Source organism: Trichosurus vulpecula, chromosome 2, assembly GCF_011100635.1.
Source record: "Trichosurus vulpecula isolate mTriVul1 chromosome 2, mTriVul1.pri, whole genome shotgun sequence".
In the NCBI taxonomy this organism is placed as follows: domain Eukaryota; kingdom Metazoa; phylum Chordata; class Mammalia; order Diprotodontia; family Phalangeridae; genus Trichosurus; species Trichosurus vulpecula.
The window spans coordinates 148961843-148981654 of NC_050574.1; the positions used below are offsets into that span (position 1 = coordinate 148961843).

Below are 19812 nucleotides of genomic sequence, written 5' to 3' on the forward strand. Positions count from 1 at the left end.
CTAGGATGGAGGGACTGAGTATATGGATCCTACATGGCTCTCTGATGTGAGAGCAATCCAGTCTTTGAACTAGGGCTCTGTATAAATGTCACACACTGCTTAATTGGCACATTGGATGGGGTAGAAATCTTTAAGCAATGGATGAAGAGCAGACCAGGCAGAGATTGCTTTTCCACTAGTGGCTGTTGCTTTAAACAGATATAATCAACACATTTTCTTGCTGAATCCCTCTTGCCATCATTAGCATACACATTCCAGATGGTTCACTTGAGTGAGGATACAGCCCAGAGCTATGGAATCAAAAGATTCTCCAGGTGAAATGTTAACTAGTACAACATATGATCAAACTCTTGGCTTCCAGTTAAACAATCTTTCCAGTAATTTTAAATGTGTGTTTTTAAAAATAATTTGTTTTGCTCTTGATAGAAAATATTTTCAGTTATACCCTGAAATTTAAATAACAATAACAATAAAAACTCCACTTTCTAATGCAGAATGAAGTTTCTTCTGTCTTTGTACCTTTTTACTCTTCACTTCTCATACTAGGAATGCATTTCCTCCTCACTATGACCTCTTAGAAGGCCTCTCTTCCTTCAAGATGATCATAGATAATAGATCCCGCAGGATCGCAAGATCACAGATTTAGAGCTGGAAGACACCTTACAGTCCACTGAGTTTAACTCCTTCATTTTTGCAGATGAGGAAACTGAGGCTGGGAGAAATTAAGCCCAGGTTTTCACAGCAAGTAAATGTCTGAATCAGGATTTGAACTTGGGTATGCCTGATTCCAGGTTTAGCACTATGCTCACACATCACGGATAATAGCTAAATTATCACCTTCTATTTGAAGCCTTTCCAAATTTCTCAGTTGCTAGGGTGCATTCTCAGCAGGCTACCTTGATCTTTCCCACCCTCTCTCTCTCTCATTCTCTCTCTCTCCCCCTCCCTCCCTCCCTCCACACACACCACACACAGACACACACAAAGACTTGAAGATGAGGAGGGAGTGCATTCTTGATTTGTCATCTACATATATACACACATATATGTATATATGTATGCATGTATATATACACACATACATATACATATATAAACATGCATGAGTAGATATATGGAGATGTGTGATATATGTGCATGCACACACATGTATGTCTCCGAAATGTATAGATGTTTTAACTCTTCCTATGGATTGTAAGCGCTTTAAGGAATTGTTCCACATTTGCTTTTGTATTCATGATGCTTAGCACAATGCCTGGAACATAGTGGGTACTTTTGACTGATGATGCTGATTAGAGTCATGGGATCAGAAATTGCATGTAAGTGAACAGGTAATTTGAATACAATGATTCCCTTAGCAACCATTTCAATGTTTCTGTTAGTATTCAAACCTAGGCTTCCTGAGGTAAGGAACTTTTCACTCCAGGGAGATGCTTTTTTTCTTATTCAAAAGAAAACACATGCATCATTTTTTACAGAAATAAATAATGAGCGACTCTTTCTCAATATTGATAATGTAATGAAAAACAAGCTTTGTTCATCTAGTAGAAGGTTGTAAGATTTTATTTCATTTGTTGTTTCTTAAAAGCAAAATACAATCGTATTAAACTGAACAGCAAGTTAGGAGAAATAACCTGACTTTGACACCTAGAACCACCCTCAAGTGACTACTCAGGCAAAGCTTTGTTGGAAATTTTCTTTTTAAACCAAAAATCTTGAATATGATTCCCCTGTTATAGTTCAAAAGGGCAGTATATACAAAAAGTTTAACTATAATATGTGTAAAATTCATCAAAGAGCTCATTGAGTCTTCATTTATGCAAATCATCTTTAATTTTTCCCTCTCCTTCATCTGTCCCTGACCATACACAATCAACTGCAAAAGCCTGCCAATGCTACTACCAAAACACTCTTCTTATTCAAATCTTCTCAACTCATCCTAAAACCACCCACTTTAAAGCTTAATCCTTTCCCACCCAAACTCTTTATTAATAGTCTCTAAATTTGTCTGTCTTTGTGACATTAAGTTATGCTGTAAATGAGCTGCTGATTTGCAAAAAGATTGGGAATTCTCATAACCTTTTATTAATGAAATCATAGGTTCTGATGATCCCAACAAAAAGGATTAACTATAATGATAATGATGATGATATTTACTATTCGTAAGAGGGAGGAATTCAACAAACCTATCATGTGCTAAGCAACTGGAACAGCTAGGAAGAATCTATGGGAATTGTTTTCAAAAGAAGAATTACAAACCATTATGGATAATATGAAAGATTGTCGCAATTTACTAATAACAAGAAAAATGAAAATCACAAGTCTGCAGTATCACTTCATACTGAAAAAATTGGCAAAGGTGACAAAAGATGGGAATCATTAATATTGGAGGAGTTGCAGAAAGATAGGAAAACTAATGCATTGTTGGTAGAGCTGTGAATTAGTATAATTATTCTGGAAAGCAATTTGAAATTGTGAAAACAAAGTAGCTGAAATGTTGATTGACCCAGAAATTGCACTGGTAGACATATATAACCAAAGCATATCATTGATAAAAAGGAAGGCTCCACATACAACAATTAACATATACATTTGCATATACACATATGATCATCATTACTTTTTGTGGCATCAAGGATTCGGAGATAAAGTCCACGCCCATTGATTAGAAAATGGACAAATGAACTCTGGTACACAAATTTTATGGAATAATACTATGCTATAAGAAATAATGAATATCATGAACACTGAAAATCATGGAAAGACTTACATGAACTGATACAAAATGATTGAAATGAGTCAAGAAAACATTATCCTCATCCTACAATGATGTAAATAGAAAGAACCACCACAAAGCAAGAAAAATGAACATAAAAAAATTACAAAGAACAAGTTTGGTCTGAAAGAGAAGAGCTATGAGAAGACACCTGCTCTTACTCCTTTGCAGATGCCTGTAGTTGTGGAACACTGTATACACACATACATATGTATGCATATATATATATATATACACATATATGTATGTGTGTGTATGTATGTGTATATATATATATATATATATGCACAGATTTTTTTGATGTATTGCTAAGTTTTCCTAATTTTTTTCCTCTTCCTTCTCTTTCTTTTTTTTTTAAAGTCCTTTATATTGAGATTGCTTCTTAGGAGCTGGCAAAGAAAGGTAGAAACAAATTGAAAAAAGAAAACTTAGTCTATGAAAAGAGTTGGACTAGATAGCCTCTAAGTTTTCTTCTAACTGGAAATCTAATATAAGTGTAACTGGGATAGGGGAAGTAGCCAGGAGCACAAGATCATTTACCTAAACCCAAGTAAAACAGAAAAATATCTGCATGGACAAAGATGAGCTTGGACAAAGGTGTAGGAAAGCCCTTAAACAAAGTACTACATATGGGGTTAGTGGCAATTCCAAATGTTTTTGAAATGGCAAAAATACATTTTTTTTTCTAAAGGAAGTATTGATTCAATTATTTGCATTTAAAATGAGAAATGTCAGGATAGCCAAGTTGGATGACTAAGAGTCAGAAAGTCTGGCTTCTAGTTTTAGTTCTGCCATGAATGCCTGAATTTCCTCATGTATAAAATGAGTGGATTGGATAGATAGATGAACACAGCTAAAGTAGCTTCTGTCCATCCAATTATTGAGAGATGTGTAACCTATTGCTCTAGAGACTTTCCTTCTCAGGTGTCTAACACCCCAGTCAGCACAATCACTTTTGACTTTAGAAGCTTTAGCACTTTAGCTTGGGAGATGTCTCAGCACTTACACTGGGATACTGTCTGCCAGCCAATTTCCTACTTCTCCAGACTTAAATGAATCTGGTCACTTAGATTACTCAGGGCTTCTGTTTGTGAAATGCCATTAACCTTAAACCTGTTCATGTGTGAAATTTTTGATGTTTAAAGCATGACTGACCTCTCTGTTAGCTTAGTGACTTTTCTCTTCTTTCCCTTTCTGACAGTCTCCTTTCCAATTTGGAAATATCAGATTGTTGCAATGGAGAATAAGTTACTGCCTCTTCTGAGTATCTGGGATATAATTGCTAAACAGAAACATTAAACAATGAAAATAGTCGAGCTCTATAATTGCCAGGAAACTTCCTTCTAAAACTATGAGATGAGAATGTGAAAGGAAGCCTTTGAAAGATAATAATAATTATAACAACAATAATAATTAATAGCACACCTATAGCACTTTGACATTTAGAAAGTACTTCCCTCATGACAACCTTACATGGAAGGTGGTACAAATATCATTACTCTCATTTTATAGACAAGGAAACCAAGGTTCAGAGAAAGCAAGTGAATTGCCCAATGTCTTAGAGCTAATATCGGAGCTGAGATTCAAACTCCAAATCCAGCCGTGGATACATATTTATTAAAGAGATATAACACAGTCTTATTGTTATTGAACCTACTCTATTTGAGGAGGCAATTTTCTTTTGCTAAAAATAGCCTGAAACACCCTCTATACCACTCTCCTACCTCCTCTGCCAATGAATGAATGTGGGAAACATCATGATTTTGAAATTATTTGAAAAATATGGAAAAATCTAGACTTTGATATAAAATTATACCAAATTTATCAGTCAAGAAGGTGAATTACACTTATTTCTAAAAAAACTAACAAATAGCATTTTCTTTAGGAATTTGTTTAAAAATAACTTTAAAAGAGTCAAAAGAATTTATCTGACAAAAGAAGTATGAAAGATTCAAAAGAATTAATCAGACCTAAAACATTTTTTACCAGCTAACAAACCTGACAGTTTGCAGGATGGTCCAACGTAAGATAAATTTGGACAGAAACCAGAATGCTTGCATCGTTGCCAGATCAATTATAGCTTGCAGGTGTCTAGCATTAATAATTATAAATTTCCTACAGCAGGCGTTAAGAAGGCCTGCAAAAGGAGTCAAAATGAAGAAAAGATTGAACGGAATACTGAATTTCCAATAAAAATGGGATTTGTATGTTCTTTTATATAGTCTTTGATACAATGAAAAAGGACAAACAACTCTAACTCTTTCAGTGCTGTGATTTTTCTTGGGTTTTTACTTTATGCTACCAAAGAAAGACTAGAATCTAATTTGGTTTCAAATTCAGTAAAAAAAAAAAATGAGTGCCTACTATGTGCAGAGACTATGATGGATAGTGAGGGATATAAGGATGAAAAATAAAAAGGTCCAATTGTTAGATTCTGACAGAAGTAACCCTGATTGACCTAACTATGTATCAGAAAGTTCCTTTAATTGGCTTGGCAGCAACATTTAGGTAAAAAATGTAAGGATAGCAAATCAGCTTAGCAAACTTTTCTAATCACAACTCCTGTGTGGTCGATAAGTAGCAGATGGGTGGAATAGGTGGAAAATCATAATCCAGACCACGTGCTGATTGACTCTCCTACAACCCTTCTCCCTTAGTGCCTGTGAATTCTTCTGGCAATTACAATCAGATATAAGGTTAGAGGTCCAGCCATCTGGCCTGCTGATCAGGATATGCATCCCACTATGCACCTGAGCTACAAGTCATTTGTGTGCCCATGGAACTGTAGGGTTGGAGAGCCACATTCCTGAATGTCTGTGACAAAATGCTATTTATCCTTTGAGTAACTATGTTCCTGCTCTGGAGCTCATAGATTTGACAATAGGTCCCTGCCCTCCTAGCACTGAGAGTATGTAAATAATAAATTAGTAAATGTTTCTCTTTTGGTCAGGAACTCTGAGGGTTTTCCCCTTCCAGTTTGATTTATTTTCTGAGTTTTGATTAAAGGAGCCATCCCTTGATTAACTTCTTAAAGAGGCCTATTTGCTGAATGGGCCTTACCTCACTCAAAGTCAGAACCTGAAAAGACCTTAGCCTAAAAGGGCCAGGGTCCCCCATTGCATCCTGAGCCATCTCCAGTTGTCCTGGTGAATATCAGGCCACTGGACCCAGATGGCTCTGGAGGACAAAGTGAGGCTGTGACCTTGCACAGACCTCCCTCACTCAAATCAAAGTCAATTGCAAGTCATGTCATCATTTCTCTGATGTCATGGTCCTCTTCAAGAATGAAGGACAAACACAACATGCCTATGTTCCTTTTTGGTACCTCACCCAAGATCTCTTCACAACAACATACAAAGAAACATAATAAGAGGTAGAATGTGATTGGGGCAAAGTAGAGATTTAGACAAAGGAATACAGGAAAATTTGAGAAGGGAGGAACATTTTCTCCTGGGAAATCAGGGAAAATGTCATTGGTGAGACAGCACCTAAGGTGAACCTTAAAGGATTTCAATACTCATGTGTGAGAAAGCCTTTAATTTTGAGATGGGAGACAACAGGGATCATGGTAGCAGGCCATTTAAGCTGGAATGAAGTGGAGGAATGTAATAGGATGGAAAGGCAGAATGGATTAGATTGGGAAGTACCTTAAACCCAAGATTATGAAGTTTGTAATTTATTCTATAGGCAACAAGAAGGTTCTGATGGTCTTTGAGCAGATGTATTAGGGAGATGATGTTGTTAGCGATGTGAAAGATAGATTCAAGCAGAGTTAGAAACAGGGAGACCAATGGGGATGCTATCATATTAGTGCAAGTGAGGAGTGAGTAGGGCTTGAACTAGGTCATGTAAATAGATATGAGGGGATGGATGGATGTTAGAGGTATGATAGAGGTAGGGTCAACAGGGTTTTATTATTGATTGGTTAAGGGGTGAGAAGTAAAAGAAAGAGTCAAAGATAATGCTCAGATTTTGAGCCTGGTCAATGGCAGGATGGTAGAACTATTAACACAAATTGAGAGGTTAGGGAGGAATATATTCAAGAAAGACTTGTTGAGGTATTTAAAACACAAGAGGGATGTTCAGGTAGATAGAGAAGGTAGTTAGAGATGCAGGACAGGAGCTCAGGATAGAGGGTGGGGCTGGATATACTGACTTAGCAGTCATCTAAATAGAGGAGATAATTGAAGCCATGGGAATGGAGAAACAAAAGTAGAGCTATAGATAGTGGCAAGTTGTTAAAGAGTGAAAGGATGATAATGAACCAAGATATGCAGCTCAGTAGGAACTATAGGACATATAGAAGAACCTGGAATGTTATGAAAGCCAAAGGAGGAGATAGTACCCAGAAGGAGGGGTGGCTAGCAGTGTTAAATGCTAAAGAGAGGGAAAGAAAAAGAAACAGAAAAATTGAAATCCACTGATTACTTTGGTATATGGGAGGGTGGAGGCCTTGAATGAAATTATACAACTTAAACTTTAAAGTGTAATGTCGAGGGGATTGCCCTTATATTGTGGTAGGGGTCTGATAGGAGGGTGCATCAGCAAGGCAATAAACACAACACTGATGGTAATTGTGAATATGCCTATGTAGTTCTGTATTGCAAAATATGAGAGACTCTCCATTTAGAAGGTAGAAGAAGTAAAACATTTATTCAGACACCAGAGAACCAGATCCCAAAACCAATAAGTCCAATCCATCCAAGCAGCAACCAGCTCCCCAAACCAGAAAGCCCACTTTATCGTAACAGCAAAGAACTTAAAACACAACATCACAGCATGGAGCCTCGCCATCCCATTAACCTTCTGCCTCCCTGCTGAGACCTTCCCACAAACACACTCATAGCACAGCTAGTACGCCTGCATCTGCTCTCTCTCTGTCAGTTCTAACTGCTCTCTCAGCATTTCCTGTGCCACACTTTCCTTTTCCTCTTGTTCAGCAAGCTCCTCCCACTACATGTGACTTAGGCTTCCTGTGACATAAGCAAGTCACATGATGTATTAATGGGTGGGAAAGATCTCCAAATTTACATTACCATTACAGACAGTTTAGAAAAGTAAGTTTGGAGAGACTGGGGGGAAGGAGGGCTGAATGGAATAATGTCCGTGTATATCACAGCAAATATGGTCTTCTGTAGTCTTTTAGAAGCTGAGTACTGAGTTATCAGCTGATATAAACTGATAACTGAGTTATCAGCATAAACTGTGAGCCTTTGACTAAGCTGATTCACATGATACAATGACATTTCTTAGATTCATATTTGAAAGGTTTTATCTCTACATTATCCCGGAGGAAAGCAACAGGGAACATGGTTAAAAGACAAACAATGAAGATAATTTCCCTTTAAGTACAAGAAGCAGGTTGGCTTTTCTGGCCAAGAAGTTCCAAATTAAAAGACTATATCGGAACTATGTGACTTTAATTTCCCTTTTAATAAATAGATATTGTAGCTATGAAGCTCTTTATTACAGAGAAGATTGATTAATAAGATATTTAACTGGGCAGCTGCTTACACCATATCCGTCTTAGTTCAGGCCCTCATCACCTCTCACTTGGATTATTGCTGTGGATTCCTGATCGCTTACTGTTCCTCCAGTCTCTCCCTTCCACAATTCATTCTCCACACAGCAGCCAAATTGATACTCTATAGCCAGCACAGATCTGCTCATGTCATCACCCTGTTCAAGAAGCTTTACTAGCTTCCTATTGCCTCTAAGATAAAATACAAACCCTTTGGTTTGGCAATTAAAGCCTTTCATAACCTGACACCAGCTTATCTTTCAATCTTGCTAGACTCCTCCTTCTCACATAATGTGAGGTCTAACTGAACTGCCCTCTTTACTGGTTCCTGTTATTGACCTTCTCTCTCCTGCCTCTGGGCTCCCCATCATTGGAATGCTTTTCTTCCTCACTCTCTCCCTCTTGAAACTCCATTCTCCTTTCAAGGCTCCTTTCAAGTACCACCTCCTTTATGATTACCCCAGTTGTTAACACCCCTTCCCAAATCGCTTGGCACTTATTTTGCATATATTCTCTACTTACTTATCTATGAACGTGCTAGATCCCCCAGTAGAATGTAAGCTCCTTAAGGGCATGGACTGCCCTTCACTTTCGTATTTGCATCCTCAGTACCTAGCACTGTGCCTGGTATACAGTAGGAGCTTAATAAGTGTTTGTTGATGGAATTATAGTAGAATGATGCTGAACCAGGAATCTAACCCAGGTTTGTATCCGTGCTTTCACATGGATTAACTGCCTAATCCTGAACAAGGCACAAAATGTCCATGCCTCAGTTTCCTCACCATCCATAAAACTGGGATAATAATATTTATGGGCAGCTAGATGGTGCAGTGGATTGAGGTTCAGGCCTGGAGTCAGGAAGACTCATCTTGAGTTCAAATATGGCCTCAGACACTTATATGACCCTTGGCAAGTCACTTAACCCTGTTTGCCTCAGTTTCCTCATTTGTAAAATAAGCTAGAGAAGGGAATGTCAAACCACTCCAGTGTCTTTACCAAGAAAACCCTGCAGGAGGTCATGAAGAATCAGATTTGACTGAAAATGAGTGAACGAGAACAGTAACACTAGTCTGTTTACTACTTATATCCTACAGGCTTTTTTTTTTTTGTATGTGAAGAACACACTCAAGAAACCTGATAGCATTAAGCAAATCTGAGCTGTTATTAATTTTGTTCCACTTTTAAAATATGCTCTGGTGTTCTAGGGATAACAATACAAGTGTATCCATTTCTTTCTTTTCCAATCATTTCAACTTAAAGTAGTATAGTCATACTAAGCCTAAAACTTCAAATTTCCCTTTGCCATTAGAAATAGCTACATCATTTGGTCATTTTCACAATCAATAAAACTGAATCAGATAGGAAAATGTAAAACCTGCCTTCCTCTTAGGGATCTTATCACTTTTTTATTGTCCTAGTTATGAAGTAATGAAAAATGGTTTGCTTAAATTTATACTGCTACACAACGAAGTTCATTGTAATAGTTATCCTTTGGATTTCCTGGAAAGTTTCAGGAAATTTAATTTCTAATACTTCGTGAATTTAGAAATGAATAACAACAACAATGCTTAACATTTACATAAATAGCATTTTAAAGGTTACATACAAATGCTCATCTTATGTGAACCTCACGACAATCCCGGAGGTAGGTGCTCTGATTATCCCCATTTTACAGATAAGAAAATTGACACAGAGAGAGGTTAAGTGATTTGTCCAGGATCACATAGCCAGTAAAGGTCTGAGACAGAATTTGAACTCAGGTCTTGCTGACTCCAGTCCTATACTATATGCACCACCGCAGCTAGCTTCAGAAGGACAAACTGGGGATATTAATTTCATTCATGGGGTCCAGAAGTAAAATTAATCACCCAGACATCAGGATAGTTTTTTCCACACCTTTATCTGGAAAAAAGGTCACCATTACAGAAAACAGACCTTTATACAACCCAAGACATTGCAACGATACTAACTTAAGACTGAAAGGCCATTTAATTCAGATAAAAATATTGTACGAAGGATAAAGACAATGAAATAACAGGGAAGGGAGTGAAATCTGAAATGCTGTTGTTATCCTCTATATTAGTAAGTGAAAGCATGATAGAATGAGGTCAGAGAAGTCAAAATGCTTTTTATCTACAGACAAAAAACTTTCCATTCTGAGAATTGCTTCAGGGTCACAATGTAGTTCCCTGCCTTTGCTTCTGGATTGCAAGGACAAATTGGCCTGGTGATATAAACTTGTCATTTGCTATGTTGTTACCACTTTTAGAGTTCCTGACTATATTGTCTTTTTTCCTTCAATCTTTATTTTCTAAGGCTGCTAAAGGGGCTTGATTAATTTATTTTTAAAAAATCAGTTGAGGCCTTGTGTTTTTAACCTAAGTCATTTTCATCTCTCTCTCTCTCTCTCTCTCTCTCTCTCTTTCTTTTTCTGTCTCTATAAGTATGTACGTATATATGCATGCATGTATGTATGTATGTATGTATCTACATCTTCCTCCAACACTGGGAGTTTTCTCTTGTAGCAAAGAAAAGGAGGTAAGCAAAACCCACTAAAATCTAAACTAGACCTGACAACACACACAATATTTCACAACCATAGTCACAAAATTGCAGAATTTGGCAGCCAGCAGTGACCTCGTCATCTCCAGTCCAACAAATACCCCAAAGCAATCCTCGCTATAACACACTGGACAAGCATCCAACATCTCTCAATGCAGCTCAATCTACTTTTGGATACCTCTGATTGTTAGCAAGTTTCTACATAGTTCCACCTTTTGGGGTGAAATAGAATAAGATCCCTCTTCCATATGACAGACCTTTAAAAACTTGAACATGGGTCAATAAGTCCTTTTCCAATCTCTTCTACAAATTAAGCATCCCTAGTTCCTTCAACTAAACCCCACTTGACATGAACACCAACCTCGCTGCTTTTCTCTTGATTCTCCACAGCCTATTAGTGCCCTTTCTAAATGGCCACACCTGGAACTGAACACAATATTCCAGATGTGGTCTGACTATGGTAGAATACAGAGGGATTATCACATCCTTATTTCAGGAAGCTATAGCTCTCTTTGAAAAAAGTTATGAATTAAAAAAATCAAAAGACACAAACATTTCTATACAGAAAGATTATATGCAAAGAATACAACTTCTTTTTTTAATGATATACATTAAATTCAATGTGTCAGTGGCAACATTGCCCTGCTTGTATGTCTCCTTCTGACTTCCCTTCTGTTCTCTTCTGTGTGTTTAAAAAATGTTTTTGACACTTTATTTTCTTATTTTTATTGGCTTATCTATCACTATTCTTACTTTCCTCACTCCCAATTTTTCCCTCTCCAAATAAAAATCCCTTAATAAATGAGTATAGTTAAGCAAAATAAATCTGTGTTGTATTGATCTTGTCTGAAAATGTATGTTTCATTTTGCACCTATCATCTTTCATCACTTGACCAATTCTTCTCAGACTGTACTTTGGACTTTACCATGCCCCCCAAAACTCCTTCATTCTCAAAACTCATTCTAGCTCCAGAATTTACACGTTGGAATTACCCTCTACGCCCATTGAATGACTCCTCTCAGAATCTTTATTTAAGGAAGGAATACAAGAAGGTATGCAGGCCAGCCATGACTCATTCCTCTCCTGGCTTCACTCTGGACTTTCTCTATCATTCCTCCTCATCTGGTCTCTTTATCACCTTCCCTCACCTGTTCAGCTTGATTTATTTGGCATCTTCCCTGATTAGAATATAAACTCCATGAGGGCAAGAACTTTCTGCTTGTATTTGTATTCTCAGCATTTAGTATAGTGCCTGGCACGTTATTGTTGTTGTTTAGTTGTTTCAGTCATATCCTGCTCTTTGTGATCCAATCTGGGGTTTTCTTGACAAAGATACTAGTGTGGTTTGCCATTTCTTTCTCCATCTCATTTTTCAGATGAGGAAACTGAGGCAAAAGGGGTTAAGTGACTTTTCCAGGGTCACACAATTAATAAGTGTCCGAGGCCAGATTTGAACTCAGGAAGACTCATCTTCCTGACTCCAGGCCTGTCACTATCCACTGTGCCACCTAGCTGCCCCACTGCCTGGTACATTTTAATGGCTTAATAAATTTTTGTTGACTGACTGACAAGAGGTAAGAGTCTTGCTTCATTACCATTTTTCTGGAGTCATAATTGATCTTTGCATTCACTAGAGTACTTCAAAGTTGTTTTCCTTTATAATGTTGTGGTTATTGTATAAATAGTTCTGGTTCTGTTCTCTTCAATATGCATCAGTGCATACAAATTATCCTGTGTCTTACTGGATCTATGCCTTTCATCATCTCTTATGGCATAATTATATTCAATTACATTCATATATGATAAATTGTTCAGCTATTCCCCAATCTATGGTCACTCAATTTGTTTCTGGTTCTTTGCTAAAACAAAAAGTGCTGCTATAAATATTTTTTCTTGTGGGTTTTTTCCTTCCATCTTTGTTTTGAAGGTAAATCCCCAAGAGTTTTAACTAGTACCAAACTGTTTTGACGATCATTGCTTTGTAGTAATTTGATATCTCATACAGCTAGGTCTCCTTCCCTACCAGTTTTTTTTTTATTTCCCTTGAAATTCTTAACATTTTAGTCCTCCAGATAACATCTTATATGATAAACTTTTTTTAGTGCCTAATATGAGCCAGGCACTGTGCTAAGCAAGTGTTGTGGATGCAAATAAGAAAAAGAAAGTCCTTCTGCCTCCTAGATGCTTACAGTCTAAAGGGAGAAGACAGCACACAAAAGGAAGCTGAAATAGAGGGTGGCAGAAGGTTCCCAGGTTGGGGGCATGATATTGGTGGTGGAGTTGAAACCCTGCGGGAAAGCTAGATTTAGTCCTCTATAAAGAGAGGCAATGGAATGAAGTTTTGTTTTTTTGTTTTTGAGCCACCTTCCAGTCCTCCAATCATGGATTTCTGTAACTTACTTTTCTAGAACTTCATTTCTAGAACTCTCCAAAAGAATCTCTAATATAACCTCAGTTATTTATTTTTTAATGAATTTTCCAATGAATTTTCTTTAGTTTATAAAGTAATTCTTTGGCGCTTTAATTGACACAGCACTTGAATTTGTAAAGTAATTTGGATATTATTGTCATTTTTATTATATTAGCATGGTACAAACATGAACAATGAATTCTCCCTTATTATTCAAGCTACATCCTTTACTGTGGCTTAAGTTTATATTAGATTTTTTGGCTGCCATGTTACACTAATGACTCATTTGAACTTGCAATTCACAAAAAGCCTTAGATCTTTTTCAGACAGATTGATATGAACCATTTCTCCTTCACCTTGCACTTGTGAGGTTTTCTTTTCTTTTTTTGTAACCCATGTAAGACTTTATATTTATCTTTATTGAATCATATATTGGATTCATTCTGATGCTATATCTTCTCAAGATCTTTTTAGATCTTGGCTATGTTATCTATCATATTAGTTCTCCCTCCCAGCCACAGTGTCATTTAAATTCCATGAATAGACAACACTAAGTTCCTACCTAATAGAAGTAGAGAGGTGCACTTTCCTTATATTTTGTCCAGAACTAAAACTTGTCATTATAATTACAAAGCACTTCATTTCATTTTATTGTTTTTATTTATATTGCTGAGATTATGATCTGTTTTTCAAATAATTAATTCAAAAGATGGACAACTTCAGTTTCTAAACTGTCAATTCATTTATCTAACTAGTTATAGTGTATTGCATAGATAAAACAAACAGCTGATTGTCTGAATTATTGTTCACTTTTCAGTTTGTTGACTCAGTGTCTGATTTATATAGCCTTCAGATATATGGCCCACACATGACAGTCAAATATGATTCTATGTTTCTGAAGTTCACTGCAGTCCAAACCATGGTACATAATCCAAATGGGCAATTTGGTGAAAAAGATACCTATAAGTACGTCTGTTTGACATCTGAACTTGTCTTTGCTAGTTTGAAATCTTGAATCTAAATCCAGTTCCCAATGGGTTACTACTGCCTTTGTAGGAGCACATATGCAAATGCTGGAAGATAATCAAATGGCATCATTGTTGCTACCAGAGTCTGAACACTCTAAAATAAAATATTCCTGAGAAAGACATCAATCCCACATTTCCCCATTACTGTAGTAAATGGCTCCCCTGACCCCATGGCAGTCTATAAATCACAGGCTGTGAAGATGTACCAGGACAATCAGATCTGTCACTGGACATTTAATTAAATAGAGAGCCTTTCTAGGTGCTATTTATAAACAAACCTCAGTCGTTTTTCTCCTCCTGTAGAAAATTATAGTCTATAATGTGGTTTACAAATTAGATTAAGATGCACTTTTTGTAGATTATATGGTTTATAAATTAGATTGTCCTATGTTTATTCTCCTCCAATGTACTTTATATTGTCGAGTGAGGATATATAGATCAAAGCCCAGAGTTTCATTATGAACTGGAGTGCATTTAGCTTTTGAAAAAAAAAATCTGACAATATTTTAAGTATGTGGGGGGGAACTATGTATGCTTTTTAAATGTCATTTTCAACATTCTTCCTTATGTTAGCACTTAGAATCCTTTTTATTACCCTCTGACAGGTTTGCCATATAAAAATAATGTGCTCTATAAAAAATCAGCATAACATTTATTTACATTTTAAAAAACCCTAATCTTTCTTATATTTCTAGAACTCACAGAAAGGATCCCTAACACACCTACTGATTTTTTTTCTATTTATCCAGTATCTCTAAGATGGAAAGAGTTCAGTACCTGTATTCAAATCAAATCAAATCAAATGAAAACCTAGCCTTACATTCCAACGCAAAGGTGAGCATAGTTACATTTCATGAAGGTACAGACAAGTTTTAAATTGTCTGTTAGGCATATCCTCAGGGCTAAAGTTTTCTCCCTGCTCCAATATACCCTTGTCATTGTTGCCAGAATAATCTTCATTATGCACAAATATGATAATATCATTCCACCTAAAAACTTCAGGGCTCTCTATTGCCTACTAAACAAAGTTCAAGCTTTTTGGTGCAGTATTTGTTGCAATTCAATTCAACAGGCATCTATCGAGTAACTAGTATATGCCAGACATTAGGTTAGGTACCAGAGATACAAAGCCAAACACCAACCAGCCTGTGTCTTCAAGAAGCTTGCATTCTACAAGGGGAAAGTGATATACACAGAGAATTATGTAAAGATAGGGAGTATAAATACAAAGTAATATCAGTGACAGAGCACTATCGACTGGGGAGATGAATAAAGGCTTCTTGTAGGAGAGGAGACGTAAGCTGTCATTTGGAGAAAGCCAGGAATTCTACCAAGGACAAAAGAGAAGGGAAACATTTCAAGCATAGGCAGCATAGGCAAGCATTCAAAGCATTTCTGCATAGGCAGAAGCTTTTGCAAAGGAATAGAGGCTGAATATGGAATGTTGTATATGGAGAGCAGCAGATAGGGCAGTTTAGGAGAAGGTAGAAGAGAAGGTGAAATCCTTGCAGAAAAATGGGTTGAAACTACATGGTAAAGGGCTTTAAGTGCTAGAAAAATGAGTCCTAGAGGAGGCAGCTAGGTGGTACAGTGGGCTCTGGGCTTGGAGTCAGGAAAACCTGAGCAGAAGTTAGCTATGTGACCCGGGGCAAGTCACTTAACCTCAATTACCTTCCCTTCTCCTCTCCAAAAAACAACAACAAAAAAAAGGTGAGGTGAGGTCTAAGCTAATTTCATAATAATACCAAGACATTTGAATTTCTAACACAGTAAGTATCAGTAGCCCTGATTCACATGAACAAAAACTCTTTGGAGTCCTAAATAATTTTTAAGGGTGTGAAGGGGTCCTGAGAACAAAAAGTATGAGAACTGCTGTTTTTCTAAAGCATTCCCTACAGCACCTGTCCCAAAGTTTCTCTTCTTTCCTCAAGCTACCTTTGCAACCTTTACCCTGTCCCTCCCTTTTTAGCAGTGGACCTTGCTGAATACTTTATTGAAAAGGACAGCAACAACTATAAGAGGTGAACTCCTTCTTTGCCCCAATTCTACTTCTCAAATTCCCTCAACATCATTGCCCATGGTCTCCTTTTTTGCTTCGGCTTCTGCGGGCAAAGTATCCTGGAGGTGATTTCACACTACTCCACATCGTAAACTGGCCATCTTACCATTCCATTATTTTATACTCTACCTCCCACTGAGGTACCTTTGCACATGCTGTCCTGACCACCCCCATTTCTAGAATGTTCTAACTCCTCACCTGTCTCTTGGGGTCCCTAGAGTAAGAAGCACTACTTTTTACAGATTCCTCATTATTTTCTTCACCTGCCGAAGCCTTTTCCATTATTTTGTATATCATTTTACATTTACAGATTTGTATACATGTTGCCCCCTCCCCTTAAAATATAAGCCTCTTGTAGATAGGTACTATTTAATTTTTACTGTGTTATCCCCAGGGTCTAGTACAGTGCCTAGTATATGCTTGTTGAATTTAACTAAATTGAATTGACCTGAAAAGCTGCCCTATGAAAAGATTGGATTTGATCCTGCTCGGCTCCAGAGGGTGGGTAGCAGCAGCAGGGGAGTAAATTTACACTTCCTCTAGGGAAAAACTCTCTAAAAAGTAGAACCATCCCAAAAATATTATGAGAAACTTCAGGACTCGGTAGGAATAGGTTTCTCTTCACTAGGGGTATCTAGTGAAGGCTAAATGATCATTTGTCAAGTCAAGTGAACAAGTTCTTTTTAAGTACTTAGTATGTGCTAGGCACCTACATCTGTTGATACAAAAAAAGGATTTGTTGCTTTCAAGGAGCTCATAGTCTAGGGGTGGGGAACAACAAAAAATAACTCTATATCTATATCTTTATACATAGATAGATATGTATATATCTACATCTATATCGATCTATATATACATAGATAGATGTAGATACATAGGCTATATACAGGATTAATAGGAAATAATCAACAAAGATAAGAAACTAGCATTAAAAGGAATTAAGAAAGCCTTCTTGGAGAAGGTGAGAATTGAGTTGGGAAACCAGAAGGTAGAGATGAGGAGGGAAAGAATTCCAGGCACAGGGACAGCAAGTTAAAATGTCTGGTGTTAGTAAATGGAGTATCTTGTTTGAGGAACAGCAAGGAGGCCAAGTGTCATTAGATCCCAAAGTATGTGCAGAGAAATAAGATCAGGGAAGGAGTGGAGAGAATTTTGTTCACCAGCCTGGATGGCCTTAGACAACTTTCCAACTCTGAGATTTTGTATTTCTGTAAAATAAATTCCTTCCATAAAGCATGACTAAAGCAGCCATGAAACCAAAATTCAGTTCATAAAAAGTCATTGGTTCTTTAACATACCATGGACTAAACAACTGATTGATTAAGTGGATTTTTTCCCCTTTTAACTATGCTGTTGTGTAGCCCATGCTTCAATATTAATGGTCTATCAGGGGCCATAAAATATCATAGAATCACAGCAATTATAAAAGATCATCAAAATATTTTATGTAGTGCTATGAAAAGGGAGTTACTGCTTCATTGTTTTAAAAATGTTTTCAGTGTCCTCGTAGATTAATTTTGGATTATATTTTATTTGGGAAGAGCAACTTAATTTTTGAATACAGGTATCAGAATATCTGTATAGTGTTAAATTGAATTAGTTGAAGATCTTGCTATGGAAGATGTTTTATTTGAAAATTCTGTGGAGAATTCTCATATTAAAGTCCTATAGGTAGAAAAAAAAAGTAAAACAAACTAGGGTAAGACAAAATAAGTTCTCTCTTAGGTTCTTGAAGCAGTCTTCCATGTCAATAATTGGGAATTTCTCCTATTTAAAAACTATCTAGAATTGTTTATTGACCAATCCTTCTTGCTATACTAACCCTCACTTGGAAAATTCATTGCTATAATTCGTCTGAATTTCATATACACCACAATGTATTGTCTGGTATCCTGATCTTATAGACAGAAGACTTGGGTTCAAATTCTAGTTCTAACACTACCTGTATGAATTTGGTTAAGTCAATTCATTTCTGTAGGTCTCAGTTTCCTCATCTGTAAAATACAGGAGTTGAAATAAATGATGCATTGAGCTTTAATACTTTCTACTGGAAATTCCTTTCTTTACTTATTATGTCCACAATGAAAATTGAGGTTGGCTAGTTCCAATTAAACATGTTTTTAAAATTATTTTTCAAATTCTTCAGGCAAGTCAAAGTAATGGAAGAAAAATGGGGACAAACTGACAAGTTTGCTACCTAACTCTAGTTTACCAACCTAGGTCTTAACTAATCTTCCAGAAAATCCTACTGCAATATTTCATAACAGAGTTCAGCCTGGGTTCTTAAAAAATAAGCTGGTGAATGTAAGATCTGGCAAATTCTATCAAGATGGAAAGCCCCAGTGGTGGGCAGCATATTTATAGTGTGAGGACCAGCTTCGCTTTTTTGAAAAGGTTCATCCCCAAATTAGCTGCAAGGCATCTATCTATCTATCTGTCTATCTATCTCTGTCATAACAACTCAAAGACATTTTCAAAGTGAAATATATAGAAATTCTGATCTACATTAGTGACAGAATACACATACTGATGAAATCACAGATCAGTGAAGTACACATTGATATAATGATATATATATATATATATATATATATATATATATATATATATGTATGTATATATGTACTGGGAGGTGAGCACATTGAATGGTGTTTAAAAATTGTTCTATTCTACTCAAAATATTTTTAAATGTTCAGAAGGAAGAAGGTTTAGCTCCTTTTGTAAATATCATCTCAGTAGATGAGAAGATCCCTCATATTTTAAAAGAGAAGGTTCTGGCCAAAGAGAGCTTTCCTAAAACATTGTTTTTTTCTATTTGCCAAGGTCTGAAGGGGCTAGGGCCCTGATAACCATGTTAATTAGAGTAAAGTACAGTCCAAACTTGTGTGACAAACACAAGAAAAGCTCAGGATTCTGTTTCAGGTGATCATCTTTCCATAATTTAGGTCTTCATCACCTCATCCTACACTATGGTATTTTTCTTTTAACTCATTTTCCTTCCTCCCATCTCCCTATTACAATCCACTCTTTACTGCTCCAGCTGCTTTAATGTCTTCCTTAATTCATCCTGCATTATACATGCCATTCAAGTAAAAATATTTTCCCCACTAACCAGGCATCCAAGGCCATATACAAGTTGACCTTGTCTCCCTTTCCATGCTTATCATTTACTTCTCCAATAAACCAGTCTTTTGCCTGAGCCAAACTAATCAGCTTATCCCCAGCAGATAGTGACATACAAGCTATAAAACAGAGGCAATAAAAATAATCTTTTAAATGAAAAAAAAAACTGGTAGAGGACAATATCCGGTACATTTGGTACCTTGGTCTTCTGGCTCCCAAGCCAGTGATCCACCTTGAAAGGAATTCATATATAACAGCTTTTACTCCAGTCTTTTTTTTTCCTTTTCTTATTTTAGGTGCTCTTATAACAGATTTTTAAAAGGACTGGTTTG

General features: G+C 36.6%; 1 protein-coding gene across 1 annotated transcript in view; it reads right to left on the reverse strand.

The window, feature by feature from the left end:
• Window positions 1–19812, reverse strand: part of CNTN5 (contactin 5) — a 578245-nt gene that overhangs the window by 256809 nt on the left and 301624 nt on the right. The window lies entirely within an intron of this gene.